Raw genomic sequence first — 20,747 nt, 5'->3', positions numbered from 1 at the left:
AAGGGGGCATGACTCCTGTCTTTGCTAAGACAGGAGTCATTTTAATGGGGGTTGGGAGTAAAAAAAAATGGCGCAAATCGGGTTGAGGCGAAAATTTTGCCTCAGCCTGACTTGCCCCATTTTTTGGCGCCCAAGCTCCATATTCCCATACGCCGGCGCTGCCTGGTGTACGTCATTTTTTTTGACGCACACCAGGCAGCTCCGCCGGCTAACGCCGGCTAACGTCATTGAATAAATACGGCGCCCGCATGGCGCTTCAGAATGGCGTTAGCCGGTGTTAGATTTTTTGATGCACAACTGCGTTGGCGCAGTTGTGCGTCGAAAAGTATAAATATGGCCCATGGTACATAAATGAATATCATGTGTAAGCAACAAATTTCATAGTTAACTGTTCAATATAGTTGACAATAACTCTCAAACATGATATGTGGTTTAGTTGTGTTTTTTTACAAGTACACAGGTAAAGAAAAGGAGTGGGAGCAAGTCATAGAGTGTAAACAGTGAAGGGTTCAGTCATTGTGGATGTTGGAAAATGGGTTATTGGTAAGGGCAGGTAGGTACCTACACCTAGCAACAAGCCACTAACCTCCACTTAGGTCCAGTTAGGTCTCAGTAAATTAACCCCAGCTCAACCCTTGGTAGCTTGGCAACGAGCATCAAGGCTTAACTTAGGAAACAGTGTGTAAAACATTCAAATATCAGAAAACAGTAATTAAATAAAACACAGGAAACAGTTTAAAAATCCAAAACCAACTTATAAAAATAGTTTATATTTTTATCTTTAAAATGACACAAAAACAAATAAAATCGGATAAAGGGAACCGGAGATATGAATTTTTAAAGAATTATTATTTTTCTAGCGCTTAGAAACAAAAAGCACCAATCGGGTCATCTGGTTGTACCTCGACCGGGGCAAAGTCAAAGTTTCAGGCCGACCGCGATGGAGCCCTGCTTGGCTAAGTTACCTTCTGACTTAGTCTTTATTTTGAAGATTTTCTTCAGCGGGACAAACCTGCCAGTCCTATCCGACCTCCTGGAGCCCTTCTCCGGATACACGATGCTGGATTCCTCGGTGGAGATTTTTACCTTCGGACTTAGTCGTTTTTTCGAGGTGAAAATCCTTCGAGCGGGGTAAACCCGGATCTTGATCCGACGTCCATGGAGCCCTTCTCGGATACGATGGCTGGGAGGTGCCGGTCAACTTTTTACCTTCGGACTTAGTCTCTTTTTCTGAGATTTTTCTTTACCGGGACGAACCACCAAATCAGGCCGGGTCACGGTTGAGGCAAGCCGGCTAGAATTTCCGCGGCGGGTCGGTCCCTCTATGGAGCTTTTTTTACAAAAATTCTCAAATCTTCTCCAAACTTCTGGGGCTTCACCCAGATGTTCTTTTAAGGTTCTTTTGGGGTCCACAGCTCACCCCAAGGGTCCAGAAGTTCTGAGATGGTCCTTGGGGGGTGCGGACTACCACTCCCAGAATGCACCTGGCGCAAACTCCTTTTTGGCCACTGGACAGTGGTCAGCTGGTCACTTTCTTCAGGAGTTGGTGCAGGGGACTCTGGATAGCAATTTTTCACCTGTAGCAAACAGGGAGTCCCTCCTTGAACCAGTTGAAGCCAGGCAAAGTCCTTCTTGTGGTGGAGCCCAAGTGTGCAGCTGGTGCAGTCCTTCTGAGTGCAGGTTCCAGGTGCAGGCCAGGGGTCCAGCAGGGCAGTCCTTCTTCTCCTTTAGTTCTTTTCTTGTTGAAATTTGGTGGAGATCTGAGGTGTGGGTGCAGGTCTGACAGTTTTATCCTTGCTCCTGGGTGAAAAGCAGGGGGGTCCTGGTTCTCCAATCAGGTACAGGGTCGTCCCCCTGTGATGACCACTTCCTGGGAAGTGTGGCAAAAATCCATCCCAGAAGGCAACATTATCTAAAAATCCAACATGGCTGAATCAGATTTTTGGAGGTTACATCTGGCTGAGCCCACCCACTGGTGTGGCTACAAATCATAAACACACCCCTCTCCTGCCCTCTCCTAATCTAATCAAGGGGGCACCTAGTTGTCAGGGGTTGCAGTATGTGGGGGTGTTGCTGGTTGCTCCAAATGTCCTTCTCTGCCTTTGAAGACCAGTTTGGCAGCCCTCCCCCTTCCTGCCTCACCATCTGCTGAGGGGAGATTCTCTCCCACAGGCACATTCCTTTGTGTGAAGCCAGGCCACTTCACACCTCATCAAGGCAGCTTGGCTAAGCTGCTACAGGCTGGCCAATCAGAGCACAGCAGCAAAAACAATGCAGGGCTGAAATTGGCAACTTTTTAGGTAAAGTCTAAAACTCTTTACCTGAACAAGTTATATTAAATCCAACAACTGGAAGTTGTGGGATTTATTACAACAATTAATTTGATACCAAATTCTTGGTATGCATCATTTAAGGAGACTTTAAAATTTAAAACAAAGTCTCCCCATTCTAGCCTATGAAGGCCATTTACTTCAATGAGGGAAAAACGAATTTGGCTGTTTTTACCTCACCAGGGGTTATAAATCTATTTTTATAAAGTCCCTGCTTATAGTTACATGGCACCCAGCCCTAGGGGCACATAGGGCACACCTTAGGGGTGACTAATATGTAAAAATAAGGTAGTTTAAGACTTTGGAACTACTTTTAATTCCAAAGTCGAATTTGCATATAATTTTAATTTAAAAGCAGCCAGCAAGGCAGGCCTGCCTTTAAAATGACACTGGGCACCTCAGCACCTATGGGTGCACCACCTATGCTGTGGTCCCTAAACCTCCATGCCCTACCATATACTAGGGACTTATAGGTAGGTTAACTTAGCCAATTATAATTAGCCTAATTTGCATATCGATTTTACATAGAGCACAGGCCCTGGGACTGGTTAGCAGTACCCAGGGCACCATCAGAGTCAGGAAAACACCAGCATAAAGTGGAAAATGGGGGCAAAACGTTAGGGGGCCTCTGCAATCAGCCCTGTTTTCTCACACATAATATTTTATGGAAATCGTAATACAGCAGACAGGACATCCTTCAAATTTGCAATGGAGCAACCGTCAACCAATTGCAAAATCAGGCCGTTCGACACAAAGTAGATGATTATTTCGATATGGGATTACAATGATAGAATATGTCCAAATTTAAAAGCAACTATCTGGCTGGGAAATATGTCAAATTTAGACCAAATCTCAATAGTCTGAAAACAGGAACTGTACTGGATGCAATAAAATGTTCTCTTCCCCTCTCATCTATCAGTGGTCATATGTACCTGGTCTTCAGGGTTAATATGTACCTGGTCTGTCAATAAGATACAAAGGAATAATCAATCAACCTTCATCTAATTAATTGTACATCAAGTTTACAAAGGACCTGATTTAGAGTTTGACGGAGAAGCACTTGTCGCAAACTTGATGAATATCCTGTCCGCCTTAAAGCACTTGCAATAAGGCATCTGATCTAATATCCCTCATGTTTATGACAGAGTAACTGTCTGCCAAACTCTAATTCAGGCCCAAGGTCTGCACCAGAGATTTTCCCTCAGAATCCCAATCCAGGCAGCTTGAATTTCCATCACAGGTAAAAGACAAACATGAAAAGCCTTGTATGTCTTACGTTGATAATTAATTAATAAAGGGGCTGTTCTCCTGATAGAATGCCTTCTATAATGGCAACATGATGGCTTTCCTTCTAGGGCTCCTATATCACTGCAACTCTGCCAGGCTCTAAATCGTGCCCTGGGTGTGAGGTTGAAATTGGAGTATGATTTCATCAAATCATCTACATTGCAGGTGGAACATGTCAACATAGTTACTTAGGGACTGATTTAGATCTTGGCGATAACTGTCCCACTGTCAGTTTTCTGACAGCAAACTTGTCCGCCGCCTTGTCTGTCGCCTGCCAGATTTAGATGTTGGCAGTCCCATAAGCTGAGCTCGCCCAAGTACCATCGACTACACCAAGGATTCCCATCCGCCTAGACGGAGCCATAGGAAATAGACGGCAGGACTCCAGCCACCTTTACTACCATGCAGATTTGGATGTGCCTTAATGCCAATCCAAGTGCGGCGGTCCCACCTCCACTTCTGAGTTAGCAGATTTAGGGGGAAGAATGAGGTGAAACGTATCCTTCTCCTGTATTCCACTTCCATTTTTGACTGGACACAACTGGACAACACCCTCCATCGCTGCAGCCACTGGCCATGGAGAAAACACCCCCCCATCACCGGACTCAAAGATAGGGAACCCGCATCGCCCATGTACATTGTGTGGGCACCACATATGAGTTTGTGACCACTGCAGTCATATACATGTTACAGTACTTTTTTTAAATTACTGTGACTTGCATATGTGGTGGACACCGTTGGGTCACACATGGATGGGAATACACTGAACCATCACACATATCGTACACATACACAACTGTCATTTTGGTGTCATTGCCAAATGAATGCTGGTACCACAATGACAGTACAATCTTACTTGTCAACTTTGTCCATGTGTGCACCTAGGACCTTTACATATCATGTTGTTTCCAGTTGTGTATGTGAGTCAGTACAAGTATGTGTGTGTGTGCAATGCAATTGGCTGGTTGAAGTCGAGGGAGCTGGAGGGGGTGATGTGGTTGCCATTATGTGTGCCACTCGCATTTGGCTTTGATGTTGTTGTGTATGTTGTGTTGTGTTGCTGCATGCACCATTCAAGTGAGTGTTGTGTGGCAGTCATTGTCATGATGTGTGTAGTTGTGCTTTTGTTTGAGTGTGTGTTTGTGTAGATGAGTGCGTAGCAGTGTTGGTTGTTGTGACTGTGTCATGTGTGGGTGCAGTGTCAGTAGTGTGTTTATGTTCTGTCACGGATGTACAGCAGGTACATGTCGTGTTGTAGTGGAATGACAATGGATATGAGTGTGTATGTGGTGTGTTGTGTAGTGTGGTGGAGACATATAGCCAAGATACAGTGTGTGTGACTTATCTGTATTCCTTAGTCACTGCCATTGTCTGATGTCCATTGGGTCCAGCTACAACCTCCCTCCATCAGAAATCTGCAAGCAGCACACAGCCTCTCGGACTGTAACATCTAAATATGGTTGGCAGGAATCTACCAGCCTGATGGGTAGGAAGAGCATTCCATCATGGCGGTCAGCGTCTCAGCAGCAGTTCTTCTAAATATGGGGGGCGAAACACCATTGACTTGACGGTGTTCTTGGATCTGCCACCACAGCAGCATGGTGATAAGATTGCCATGATCTAAATCAGGTCCTTTAGTTTTTCACGTGGGTTTGGCACGGGAGATCACTTTCATGATAGTAAATGCATGGTATGACATTTCTAGAGTTAGTAGAATGCAGTACTAAATCTTGAAACAGAAATAGTGATGGCATTTTTCCAGATTTAGCCTCGCATCCTGTCACTCCTGAAGTGTAAATAACAAACATGCAGAGTATAATTTTGGATGGTAAATCAGTGGTATGATTTAATACATATTTTGTTGCAACAATCATAATTCAGAGTAATCGTCCATCCATCTTCATAAGAGCCCTCTGTCCCCTTGATTCAAGATTCAATTCATACTGTGGTTTATTTTGCAAGTTTGACAGTGGTGACCATCAATGCACTCTCATGGACAGCAGATACAGGAGATAGCTAATGATCAGCTGCTGGAACTGATGTATCAACTCTGTTCCTTTGTTTTATGAGATTACAACTAAGAACAGATTAAAAAAGACAGAGCTGACTTTGTAGAGAACACAGCTCAATGTGTGACTGGTTCTTTTTTGGGACAAGTCTTTGACAAACATGATTTTTTGACACTCCTCAAATTCATTTTCACATTTTTGTGCTATTGGGTTCAAAGTCTTGTTTTGAGATTATTAACTTTGATACATGACAGTGTCAGCTTAGTCTGTTTTAAAAGTGCAAGCCAGTGCTATATTGAAAGGGAATTAACTGGGAGTGACAGGAATATCATTTAAAAAAATATATGTTGCAGAGGCGTGGTCTGCAAATCACAGACAATCGTGTATTTTAGGTGCAGTCTTTAAAAAGGAAAATAAATGTTAAAACACTACGGCCAAATGGAATTGTGTACTGGTCTCATACATTCTACATTCCATGCTATATATGGAATGTGGAACAAGAGATCCTCGAAGTGCATTCCAGAGGGGACAGCTGTAGAGAGCAGTTGGAGCGGTCAATGACTGTGGCGAATGAAGATCCAACTTCATTGAACTGATCATCGGTGTTCATTCTCATTTTTATCATCACAAATAGCCCACTCAGTACCTTTCATGCATATGCAGCAAGAGATTTTTCGATAAAGAAATAGAACTTTTGGTGGCTCTGAAGATGGCTACATCATAAAAGCTCCAGCACTGCTGGAGAGTCAGGGGCAGAATTCTGCCTTGAATTTACTGTTGTGCTGCTCCTCATTGCAAATACCACTGGGGGAACTGATTGCAGTAAAGATGCTTCAGGAGACCAAGGATTAATTGAAGTTGCAAAGGTCATACCGTGATCAGCACTGACCTCTATCCCTATCTGGCCACATGCATGGATGCCATTTTCATCAGGGCTTTCCCAAGTAAGGCATCTGCCCTAGGTCCTGGTGGTGGCAAGGTCGAACAGTGGCCATGTGCCCTCCAATGGAGTGGTGAAACGCTGTTGGTGTTCTTGCAGCTCTGAAGACGATGCCATTCATCAAGAAAAATCTTTGTACTTCACTGCAAACCCTAGAGGAGTGCTGGAACAAAACATCACAGCCAGTGGTGGTGGGAGGTAAAGAGGGCCCTCCTCTACTGTGATATGCCAGGTACAAAATGTACTGGTTTGATATGCTGACTTTGGGCTTCTATTCTGAGTGTTCTTTGATGGACTCAGGGCAGTGTAGTGCTACTGAGCCTTTGTTGTGAATGTGGCGACCATCTTAAAATGAAGGCCCAAAGACCTACAGCAGTGTGGAAAAAGGACTTTACACAGAGACGTTTTACTTTAGCTAGTGATAATAACTTACTTCATTTCCACACTTGCTCTAGTATACAGAGATTGCGTGATTAAATGAAGTGTTATGAGTTGGCTCACTGCTAACTATTGAGGGCGGTTCATGATGCACATACTCAGTTTCTGCCTTCAAACAGGCATATTCTACCTTCATACGTTTTCTATCTATTATGCTCTACTCAAAGCTGTTCATCCGGTAGGCTGTTAATTTGTACTTCTTCGCTGCTCCACAACTTTGAGGTAAATACAAACAGTGAGATTCTACTCTGCAGAACTTTCAACCAACTAAGCACACACCATGTGGTGAATTGAGAGCCCGTGCTCGTATGTTCTTTTCATTTGCTGACTGCAGTGTTTTATTGCCTTGTTCATCTCACCCAATATTGTCTACCGATTATAGTGAAAGTGAAGTTTCCTAAATGTATTCTACACCTGGTGCATGAAGGCTAGCATACTACTCTGGGGCTCTGAGCTGCTGCCAAGGGGTAATGTGAGTAAGATCCTACAACTGATATGAGTTTTGGGGACTGTTGGACTACCCACTTTCCACGAAGTACAAGCATGCTGAAACTGCCTAGTAAGATGTTTCTGCCTCTTTCTGTCCATCTTGCCCATCCCTGGTTCGTGGCCATATAGAAAAGTGCTGTCTTTATAAGTCATATTCAGTGAACCGAAACTTCTTGAGAATTAAAAAAAAACTCCATAATTCCTGGCAGCCCAAATTAAGATTTCCATTGCTCTACAAACAAAAATACTCCCAGGTCCTTATTACAAGTGCCCCGGAGGGATAGATGATATTTACCGCACCAGGTAAAATCTGATTCTTTGATGTTAGGGTGCTATAAACAGCACCTATTTAAACTATGTTCATTTTATAGAGAATAACGTGCAGATTTTAGTGCTTACAGCACCAGAATCTGCCTGTCTCGATCAATTTCCCTATGTTAAATTTTGAGAGGTTTAAGCTGCTGAAATTTAACAGGTGAAGCACAAGTTATCACAGCCAGTAATTAATGGATGCAATCAGCATTGCAGCACTGTGCAAATGATTGCAGGTTTCTTTGGCATTTACAATCTGGCCTTCAGCTGCAACACCTCCAAACTCACAACAAGAACTTGTAAAAAGGACACGACACATCAAAAGGGCTTTCCCTGCTGTATACCACGGAAATTGATTCCCATCCTGATGCAAAGCAGGCAAGCAGCAACCCTCTTTCATTTGTGGAATCAAATGGATAGGCATATCTTCAAGAAACACCTTGGACTCGAGTAAGAACCATCCTGCCCAATATCAGATGGAAATTGATGAGTTACCCCCCTCCGCCGAAGTTCTTGTTCCCATGTGATCTCATCTACAGTCCAGTGCTCCGGTGTTTTGCAAGTTATGTTTGTGCTCATTTGATGTCCCCACATGCACATGCATTTCAAGTGTTTTATGCGTTTCTCTGTTTCTTATTCACTTTCTAGTCATCCGAATCCTCTTTAACTCTAAACTCTACACGGTTTCAGATACCAATCTGAAACTTTCAAAGCAATGGCAATGGTGACCTCTGAATTGATTGAGTTTCTTCCTTGTTTAATGATGATTAGACGTTATCATGCTGATGTAAATGTTAAGGGCCCAGCTGGCCACAGTTAAGATTTTGACCCTGATACCACGTGTGGCTGTCCCAGGACCACCAGACCCACTGTGGCAGTCGGACCATAGCTGCTGTGGCTATCCAACCCCCACATTACAACCCTGGTGGTCCAACCCACAGGGGACCGCCATATCCACCCGGATCCGTGATCCTGATGGGCCGACCGCAGGTGCAGGTTGCACTCAGCCAGGTCGGTGCTGCACGCAGCGCCGCCCTACTGATACAGCCTGGTTCGCCATCAGCCTTTTCATGGCGGCTTCACCGCCAATGAAAAGCTGGTGGAGAACAGATGCAGGGGCCACAGAGACAGGTTTAGAACACAACCACCTCTGGTTTGCACATGTAATGAAATAGACATAAGCTGTGAAATACCAGTGGTAAATATCAGTATTTACCATGTATAATACCTAGTAAACACCTACTTCTGAACAACCACCCAAAAAGGTAGTGAGTGCTATAATAAAAATCTTAGCAAGAACCCCCTAAGAAGTTGGGCAAGTCACTGCAGTGTGCAGACTACAAACTAGATGTGGAACTTTTAGCAATGGAACTAGGATATTTGGCATCTAATTTTAACTTTACGACTTCACCATAACCTTCTGGAAATAAACAGTTTATTCCAAAGCTGGGCAGGGCACACAACACAATGATGTTTCCCTGGGAAGGACAGCCCTTGGGCCATTGCATCAGAATCATTGCCATCCCAGTTGTGGTTATTAAAAATAATTGGAAAATGTGGAAGCAGAAGACATCGTTCTAATCCCATCCACCCATTTTGCCAAATGGCATGCTGTTGGCTAACCTTTTCTGAATGTATTGCTCTGCTCTTTTTGACAAGATTGAGAGTATTTAGAAACAATGTAATGGACTGGACATTACCTGCTTCAGGAGGAGGGGGTTCCCAATTTCATGTTATATTCACCAGAATGCAACATAGTGTTACATGTATAGCCCTTGTAGCAAGTAGCAATGTGCTGTAGTCTGGCCTCTCCCTCCTTAACAAACTGTTTGATCCTGGTCAGATCTTACCCTCCTTGTGCTTCTGTACAGGTATGTGACAGACAATGTATCAGCACTTTGAGAGGGGCTTAATAGAAGAAATAAACATACCCCTAGGACAGGTCTTTCATTCAAGGCTGTTTATCAGCCTGCCGCTAAACAGATATTTATGTGACATAAGTTCCTGTGATGACTGAAGGTCACATAGCTTCTTGTGATATCACTTCCAGACATGTTATGGGGCATGATGTCACTTCCGCTCCCTCTGACATTTTGAGGAATTGATGTCCATGTATAAGCTATCAGTCAATGGGCACACAACTATATGGAAAGCATTTAATTAGTTATTGGTTGCTGCGTAACTTTAGTGGAGAGAAGGATTTTGTGATTACAGTACAAAAAAATGCAGCGCGATGCAATTTTGTTTGATAGAACGTATTTTAAACAAATATATCCCCAAGCAATTTACAATCACATTTTAGGAACGCAATGAAATATAGCAGAGCAACAATAAAATGTGTGCGAAACCAACGCTTCAATCTTTACAAGATTACACGAGGCCTGTTAACTACTTTGTGTGCATTTCACTTTAAGCCAAAACAGAACATTTTGCTTACACGAAACTAAAGAGGACACTGGCATAATGGAGAGCAATAAAACACACAACCCTTCAGCAGATGCATTTCTCTAGGCCAGAAAAGCGGGTTAATAATTAACCACTAGTAATGTAGGCAATTACAAAGCTGATATTAATAATTAAGGAGAAGGGGAGAATATTGTATATACGACAAAAATAATTTGTGTTCAGACTTAAAATATGCATAGGAAATCCGCAGACGGTGTATCAGGTTGTTCATTATGTCGAGGACCAAGACTACTGTTAAACAAAATTCTGAAAAACATTCAACATCTTCCAAACAAATAATTCTGCAAGAATGAGTATACCGACAAAAGCCAGGCTGTACTTGTCACAGTGCGTAGGCGTTCGGCACTATCAATCGAATTTTAAAATGAAAAAGTTGACTAAGGAAGGTATTCTATTGAGGAGCACGAGGAGTATTGTCCACAAAGAAAGTGAGTGGCTTGCAAATATTACCGGATCTGTATTTTTATATTAATTGTTTATTTTGGGCAGTTAGCTTGCCAGTAGTGTTTTTACAAATTAGCAAAGAGGGCTAGAGAGAAAAAGAGAAATATACTTAATTATGAAGAGAGTAGAATTCATTAAAAACTAAGGCCCATATTTATAGATTAGTGTCACCTCAGCGTCATGAATTTTGATGCTAAAGCGGCCCCAACCTAACCCGATATTTATATTTTGACGCTAGACCCGTCTAGCGTCAAAATATTAGAGTTAGCACCATTTCTAGGAAGCGCCAACTCACCTTGCGTCAATGAGATGCAAGGTAGGCGTTTTCTTCCTAAAAATAACGCTAGACCCCCAGCACCATATTTACACCTGATGCTGAAACGTTGCACAAGTGGGAGGCAACCCTAAATAATGGCGCTAAGCCCGCATATCCTCATTATTTAACACTTGGTCAGACCAGGCGTTAATGTGCAGGTATGCCCATTTCCATGGGGAAACACCATGGAATGGGCACAAAGATGCCCAGCCCAACCCCCAGCATCACCACCACCCACACCATAGGGACACTACAGGAGGAGGGAGCCCATGCCAGGTCAGTTGCAGATAAGTGTATGTGTGTGGTGTGCCCCTGGTGGCCTTTTACATGGGACCCCCTGGCTGGCACTGGGTATTTTGGGCTTGTCCCGGGGCCCCTGAACCCCTGTGGTGGGCATTGGGGTGGTGGTAATGACTCCGTCTACACTTAGACAGGAGTCTATTTTTGGCTGTTGGTGTGTGAAAAAATGACGCTAGGCTGACTAGCGGCAGATTTTTTAACGCTAATCATCCTACTGTCATTTTTTATCCACTAGCGCCATTTCCTCTAATGCCATCCCTCACTGGCTAGTGTCTTTTTCTGAGACGCTAGCCATTCATTAGCGCCATTGTGCGTAATTTCTTAAACATGGCGCATGGATGGTGTTAGGGAATGGCGTTAGCTTGCGTTAAACAACACTATGCACAACTGCACCAGTGTGGTTTTGCACCATTTTTCACACATATGGGCCCATGGGACATACTTAAGAGCCCCTAATGCCACATTAGAACTGCCATAGCGTATTTTTTTTACGCTAATGTGGCACTAAGTTTAAATACAGAGCACACATGGTGGTGGTAGCGGGGGCGCTAAGGTCCACAAGGAAAGTGCTGCTGCACTGGATGCAGCGCCACTTTCCTTAAATCTGCCCCTAGTTCCGTCCATGGAAAAGATAGATTACAGAAATTAAATTCTGCAAGATGCAACTATCAGTGGGCACTGGTAGGGATTGGAATGTTCAGATTTTGTTTATCTTTCATGAATAGTTAAGTTTTTTTATCTTTCATAAATAGGATGCTGATTAGACAATGAAAAATGATAAAATTATGCAGATGGGTTTAGGATGTTACAATAAACATATTTTACAGGGAAATGTGAAATACTTTCTATATTTCACAGGGACTTTTTCTGCATATTAAGTAGGTCCCTTGAAAACATGCAGTCCGTCTATCTGTCTATCTATCTATCTATCTATCTATCTATCTATCTATCTATCTATCTATCTATCTATCTATCTATCTTGTACGACCGTAGTAAATCATACTAAAGTTACCTAGGTGCTTGTAAATTAAATGTTACTTGTGGGGAAGAGCACGCATTGTGCCACACACTGAAGTACCCTCTAAACATGTCTCAAGAATGCCACTGCAGCCTGTAGTGCAGTTTTAAACCTCCATGTCAACCTGGCCAAACAATCCCTTCCACTTAGCCTAAACCTTTGTTTTTTATACTTATAAGTCACCCCTAAGGTAGGCTCCAAAAGGCTTGTAGAGCAGGGTGCAGTGTATTTTAAAAAGTAGGACATGCATACTTAAGCTTTTTATGTCCTGGCAGTGGAAAATTCCTAAACACATTTTTCACTCTATCTCTCCCATTGACTTACTTTGGTTACCTTATTACATTGAAAAAGTGCAAACTTCAGATTGGAAGCAGGTAGACATATGCTGTTTACACTCAATTGAACTGTAATTTGAAATCTTCGTTAGCAGAGAAGTCAGATTTTAAGTTTCAATTGTGAAAATGCCACTCTAGACAGTTGGTATTTTCTTATCCCAACCAACTGTGCCTTTCTTCCAGTGTCCTTGGTAACCTGTCTGTGAATAACCCTGCTAAATGTAAGACAAAGGGAGCTTAAGTGTGGACAGGATGGAAAATCTTGACAGGATGGTTGGAGAAGGGCTGTGACTAGCCTCACTCTCACTTCAAAGGGTTTTGTCTACAGCACATACAAAGGAACCTGACACCAGGCCTGCCCTGTCATTTGTCACCTTAAACAGTTTGGAGCCCGGATCAGGGGGAGGAGAAGAACTGACCAGAAACAGTTTTGGCGATAGGTAAGGGGAGTCCCCCACACAAATCTGGCACCAGGTATAAAATGCAGACCTTCAGAATCACTCATCAGAACACTCCTCAACCAGTAGAAGATTCAGAAGAAGGATAACCCTACAGCTAGAAGGACTGCCTTGTTGCTGGAAGGACTGCCCTGCTGACAAAAGAAGGGATATTGGGCCTGCTTGTCTTGACCCCAGGTATCTGTTGGCTGACTTCTTGGGTGAGGTACAGGGAGATTTTAAACTTCCAGGGGCCTCCCAGCAACTGCTCAGCTGACCAGCATGAACTAGACCTGCCTGGAGCTGCCAGAGCCCTGCTGCTAGCCTGTTCTGCAGTGAGTCACGATTCTCAAAAGGTGCCCCCCAGGTCCTGGACCACTGACTGCCATCATTGAGAGCTCCTCCTAATAAAGGTCAAACTCCTGAAGTTTGGGGTTCTCGTAAGTGTGAATGAGCCTTTTGTGCCAAAACTCTATCACCGGCAGTAACTGCTGATGTTGAGCTGCTGCGAGACCTGCTTTTCGCACCAATAACAACCCCCAACGATAACTGGCATTGCAAGACCAGCACTTCACGCTGAGAATTACCATCCCCACAATCAACCAATGGGAGGCTCAAGCGATGACTGCCTCATTGCACTACAGCACAGACGATTAACAATGTTCAACCACCTCTTTGTTCCGAAAGCCTCCTTCTTGCAGTCTCCTTCAGTGTGAAGGGAACGCTTTGTGCCGGAAGTCAAAAGGTAACTCTTCAGCGGTGGTGACCTGGTCCGTGTTTCTGGCCTGCACTTATAGCAGTTGGCCTGAACCTATGACTTTCCCCTTTAGTGTGACCAGATGACCATGAGTGGCGCTTTCTGCTTTTTAGTGTTAGTTTCACTTAAACATTTAAAATTCAATATCTCCGGTTTCACTGATTGGATATTTGTCTTCATTTATCATATTACTTATTAAAATTTACTCTATGTTTCTAAATTAGTTTGGGATTTTTCTTGCGTTATATTTTCAATTTATTAATGTTTTTTTCTGCATAAATACTTTACATATTGCCTCTAAGTTAAGCCTGGTGCTTTTGTGCCAGCTACCAGAGGATTAAGCACAGGTTCATTTAGTGACTTTTTTGTATGACATTGACGCTCCCCTCAACCAATAGGCTAATTTCTTTCAATCTTGTACTTCATCAAATCATTTACAGTGCCATTCCTTGCACAATGGTTGAATGCCCCACAGCATGCATTACTGGCTTTCTTTTAGGTGGGTACACAAGCACAGGGTTATAAAGCAATACTTGTGATGTTTAATGAGAGCAAGGAGCTAGCATGCCCAGATATTTTAAGGTATGACAAAATGTCTCATCCCTCAACGAAAGTGGACTAGATTGCTATGGAATCAGAGAAAAAGTGTCACCCAATAATCATGCAGTTGTGGTGTGCCCCTTTGGTATCTAGCATGGGTTGCAAAATCATAAAATTCTCAAAACATATATCTGGCAAGTGTAGTTAGGATTGTTTTGAAGTTGTGGCACACAATAGCATTCAAGCTAAAACTGACAACCTTTCCTTTGCTGAAAACACTGCTGCACTTCAATACATACTGTATACAAGGCCTCACTGGGGGCAATTTAGGCGCTTGAGACAGGGGGACATGAGAACCCTCTCAGATTTATTGAACCAGGGACGGATAAAATCTTTAATGGAATGTAAACCTGAGTTCAAGGTGCAAGAAACAGGTTTCACTACTTATAGATCAAACACTGGGCAATGTAGCCACCAAACAGGGAGACAGCCAGAAGAGAACTTATAATATTTGGTCACACATTGAATCAAGGGGGCTGGTCTATGACATATACAGAATGCTATGTGCAAGATGGGCCTATCAAAAGAGACAAGCTATGAATGCGGTACCAGCATAGAAGATGAAGAATGGGTGGACTAGTGGCAAGTCATACCTAATTTATTTAGGATATTTCCCTAGAGGCAGCCTGAAAGCTATTACATCAATTGTAGTTGACACTGTTATGCTCACACTTTCTATTACTTTAGAACGCATTTGTGCTGTGCGCTCTACATGGGTGTTCTAACAATGTCAGTTGGAGCATGTCTGGCAAAGGTCACAGCAGTGGCTTCTGATGCTTATTCTTGTCATAAATAAATCTTACCTAAGATGACTTTCACAAATGTATGATTTATTTTGAGAGATTACAATATCTGCTTTTGGTGACGAGCTGAAGCCACGGGACAAGACGCACACAGTATGCTGCACATCGTGAATACTCTAAAAAGGTGAGAGCGACTGGTTTGAGTAAGGGTGCCCCCAAAGGCCAAGGACTCATTACATTAGTAGAGTGAAGATCCTATGATGTTGATAACGTAGCCAGTGCCTAGCCGCATGCACGATCATATCAACCGTTGCTAGAAAGGAAGGAGACACACTCGAGATGAGCATTTCTTAGGATTTAATTAGGTACTGAAAGGCGTATACAATCTGACACACAAAGTATCCATTTTGTGTACATCGGAACACTGATAGGAGCTTCTGTGGGGAATTCAACAGAGTAACATTCTTCTTTACTCCAGAGGCTTGTGCACTTCAACTGTGAAGTGCACACCATAAGAAATAAAAAAATAAATACATAAATTTGAAAAACAAATTTACAGATAAGCCTAAACAACATATCTGATACACTTTAACTGTGCATTTAAGTGACGTGTTGCACACCACAGTTTGTAGTCCACCGGTGATGTCCGCACCCTAGTTTTTGTTTTTGCAATTTCTTTCACTGACTGGCCTAAGACCAAAGTAGAACACACCGGATATACATAGAACCATAGCCTAGAAGCGTGCCACAGCGGTGATGCGCATACTTTCTGCACAGAAGACTATTTGGAGTGCACTTGTTTATTTATCAGTAGGCACATCATTGGTCATATCAGTACCATTTGAACGATTGGGCGTTATCTTTGATTTCAGAATGTAGTGTCAACCACTTTGTAAGACATGCAAGCGGTGAATCCACCACCACCATTTTTATAGACACCCGGAACACCCGGCATTCCATGGAAACAATGGTTTGATTGTTTTGAAAAATATCTTGGTACTATTGGGGCATCGCGTTACAGACCGGGAAAGGAAAACATATCTGTTACTACTTTTTTTGGGCTATGAAGGTAGAGAAACACCTACCTGATCTAGTGCAAACTGAAGAAGATGAATTGGATGACTATCAAGTTGTTATTATGAAGTTAATTACAAGGTCTGGTGCTTTTGAGACACAGATTTTTCAGACATTCACAAACACAAAATGAGGATGTCAATGCTTATATTAGTGCATTAAGGAAGTTGTGTTCGCAGTGAGATTTCAGAGAATTCCATGACCAATTGATAAGGGATCAATTTATTGGCTACTGCTCGGACACATTCAGCAAAAGCTTTTGACGATGGGTTATCCATCATTGGAAGAAGTCATTAAAGTTGCAAAAAAGTATTGAATTAGCACAAATATCGTGAGTCCGGCTGTAAAAGAGACTGTCAATGTAAACATAGTAAAGTCTGGAGGGACAAACAGAAATTAGCAAAAGAAAACAGAGAAAAGCTTCTTTAAGTGCACTAACATATGTTTTAGGTGCGGAAATGCACCACACAGCAGGGAAGGCAGAGGTTGTCCTGGGAAGAATGTTTCATGTAGAAATTGTGGAAAAATTGGGCACTTTGCTAATGTGTGCTAGGGTGCACAAGTAGGCAAACAAAAGTAATTAGCTTAGTGGATGATGATGATAAAAATAGAGAAACATTCATGGCAAAAGCTTTTCAGTACATGATTGTATTAGTCACAGAAGATCAGATTGTTTATGGAAACCAAAATGAATGTATGGCTCTCTAAGTAGACAATTCAGACGGGGATAAAACTTTACACTTATTGGTTGACTCAGAAGCTTGTATTACAATGATTAAATCAGAACATTTTCACATCATCTGGAGTGATAGAAAATTGTACCCCCCAGGGCACCTGTCTTGTATGAAGGTAGGAAAATAGAACTGGAAAGTTTTATTGAAGATATTCTAGAGTTTAAAGGGCATAAGATCCAAGGCAAAATATATGTGGCATTAAAGGGTTTGAACATATTAGGGTGGCTTCACCAAGGTTTTTGTTGGCATGATACTAAAACCTGGTAATAAAGAACAAGTTCTAGAATTTAAGGTCTACATCTTTGGTTCCATTTGGGGATGAATTTCCCAATGTTTCACAGAAGGACTAGGGGAAATTGTTGGTTTCAAACATAGGATTAAAATTAAGCCAAGAGCCATTCCTGTGAAACACAAAATCAGGTCAGTTACATTCAGTTTGAGAGAAGACCTCAAACATGAACTAAATAAGCTTCAAAAGAGTGATGTAATAGAACCCCTTTAATCTATTCTGTGGCTTTCGCCTTTAGTTGTTGCTCGTATACTTGATGGGGACATGCGCTTGTGTTTTGATTTGAGGAGTCTCTAATCATAGAAATCTCGGTAGACTCACATCCATTACGCAAGACTGGTGATCTTTTAGAGGAACTCAAAGGTGCAGAGTGGTATTCTCAAATTGATTTAGCATCAGCTTATCACCAGGTGGTGGTGGAAGAAGAGGCATGCCCCTATACAGCAATCATTTCACCATTTGGCTCATTCCAATTTTGCAGGATGCCCTTTGGTTTAGCATCTGCCATTTCAGTTTTCCAATGCATAATGAACAAGTTGATGGAAAATGTAAAGGGTGTCTTAGCATTTCAAGACAATGTTTTGATTTATGCAAAGCATTTGGAAGATCATGACAAGATCATTAGATTTGTACTCCACAATTTTCAGATGAATGGTGTCATAGTCAAGAAGGAAAAGTGAGAATTCAGGAAAAGGGAAATTGAGTTTTTGGGACACTGTGTGTCAAGCAAAGGAATAGCACCTAGACCTGGGTTGGTTAAGGCAGTGATAGATTGTCCCAATCCTAGAAACAAGGAGGAAATATGGTTGTTCATTGAGATGTGCGAATATGATGATTGATTCATTCCAGATTATGCAACTAAAATGAAAGTTCTGTTGAATAAGTTAAAAAAACAAGGTTCTTTTTGTATGAGATAGTGCATGCCAGAACACATTTGACAGAGTTAAACTGGAAATCCATATGACCCCGGTAAAGGTTGCACCATCACTGTGGATGCTAGTAAATATGGGGTGGATGCCATTCTTTCTCAAGATTCCAAAGAGGATGAAACTGTCATTAGCTATACTTCAAGAGTACTATGAGAACCTGAGCTGAATTACTCTGTAATTGAAAAGGAGTTGCTATCATGTTACTAGGCGAGTGAGAAATTCAGGAGTTATGTATGAGGCAGGAAATATGTAATACAAACAGATCATAAGCCCCTAATGTACATCTTGAGTAGGGACAAGGTTAAGTACACCATGCTGCGCATTGCTCGTCTCACTACTAAATTGTTACAGTATGACTTCCAAGTGAAATACGTTCAGGTAATGAAAATATCACAACAGACTTTTTATCTAGGTTACCTGTCTGTGAACAGGAAGCAACAGATCTGGAGGAGGCTAAGGATAATTGTTTTATAGCAGTAGTGAATATTGACTAAAGCAAAGTTTGCACTGAAACGGATTGGAAGACAGCAGAGAGTAATGATATGGTTTTGGGGAAGGTCAAGGAGTATACTGTAAATGGATAGCCCAAGGAAAAGAGTTTATTTACTGAGATACAGCCTTTCTCCAAAATCTGTGAAAATCTATCTATTGAAGATGTTGTGGTGTTGAGGAATGATAAATGTGTTCCCCCAGATATCATTCTTCTTATCTTGGTCAACTATGTACATGAAGACCATTTAGGCTCAATCATGACGACGAGAAGAGTGAGAGCTCATTATTGGTGGCCTTCTGTGTTCAGAGATGTGGATGTGGTGGTGAGTAGGTGTATGGTGTGTAGCAGAGCAGAGAAGGGGTTCAAGGTGGTGAAACCACCCTTACAACCTATACCTATGTCTGGGAAACCATAGATGAAAGTTGGCATTGACATGGTGGGACCTTTTTATTTTCTCCCACATCATTTACACTATGCACTTGTTTTGATGGATTACAATAGCAAAAGGCCAGAAGTTCATCTTTTCTCTAATCCCATGACTGGCAGTGCTATACATTTCCTCTGAGATGTTTTCATGAGGGAGGGGCTCCCGGAGTCCATAGTTTCTGATAATGGGGTTCAGTTTATCACGAGATGGAAGCTTTCCTGAAAGAATATGGTGTGAAGCATCTGAGAAGTTCACTGTATCACCCACAAACCAATGGTCTGGTAGAAAGAATGACTAGAGTGAGTGGTGGTAGAATGTATTAAGTGGGCTAAGGAAAATAGGTATGATGTGGGAGAGGCAGTGAAGTCTATGTTGTGGTTTTAACCCACAACACCACATTCACTTGCCAAAATACCCCCTTTTGAGATTCTCAGGGGATGCCGTTCCACCTCTAAACTATATCCTGCCTGGTTAGCCAAAGCAGTAGAGGGTAAGGACACTGCTAAGGCAGCCCAAACAAAAATGTTGTGTAGAGTAAAAATGCACAGAATATAATAAAAGGCAGGTGCGATTTAAAAAAATCTACCAAACTTCAAACTTTTCAACCTGGAGATGTTGTACGTATCAAACATCAAACATATGGTGAACACACTGTGAAGAAAGTGTGTGGCAATGCTGTTATGGTGGAGGGTGGCCATTGGTGGAATGTTGGAAAAATTGTAAAGGTTGGAGATGATGCTTTCAATTAGTTTGGAACAAGAAAAAAATTGTTATATAGTCATGTGATAAATGAGAACAACAAGCCAATGTTTGAAAATCCGGAACAACACAATCCACGGAGATCCACCCGTGAAAAACATGTACCAGGGAAACTCAAAGAGGGGTACATATGTTAGTGAACATTTCTGTTCATGATATTTTTATGATATGTATACGGGCTAATGTTGTATTGTTTTATTGTATAGTGCTCATGGCTTTCCACATGTATTTTATACTTCTTAGGTCCCTACTTGTAAACGGTAGTTCCTTAACTGCATAGTATTGTTGTTAAGGTGAATTTGGTGTTAGTCGTTATTATTGGGTAGGTCCTGTAGTGGGTTATTTTATTTATTTATTTTTAAAAAGGAACAAAATGATAATATGTTATGCACACACTTTCTATTACTTTAGAAAGCATTTGTGTGTTCCGCTACTGTGCATTGTACATGAGCGTTCTAACAATGTCAGTTGGAGTGCGTCTGGCAGAGGGCACAGCAGCAGCTTCCAGTGCTTATTCTTGTTTTAAATAAATCTTACCGAAGATGACTTTCACATGTGTGTGATTTTTTTTTAGAGATTATAATACACTGGTATTCCACCATGCATGCAACATGGCTTTGGATTCTTTCTGCAGGCGTGAAATTGTGAATGGGTCTTTGATTCACCTTTAGGTGGGAGTGAAACATTCTTGAAAGAGGTCTTGAGCCATACTAGAGGAGTATTGATCTTCTGAGTCCCAGAATATCTTGAAACTCTGCTGTTGCTAATTATGGCAACTATTGTGAGAACATCGGCTGTGCTGATAGAACTTTACAAACAAA

The sequence above is a fragment of the Pleurodeles waltl genome, chromosome 1_1 (genome assembly GCF_031143425.1).
Source record: "Pleurodeles waltl isolate 20211129_DDA chromosome 1_1, aPleWal1.hap1.20221129, whole genome shotgun sequence".
NCBI classification, from domain to species: Eukaryota; Metazoa; Chordata; class Amphibia; order Caudata; family Salamandridae; genus Pleurodeles; species Pleurodeles waltl.
This window is presented reverse-complemented; position numbering follows the sequence as displayed.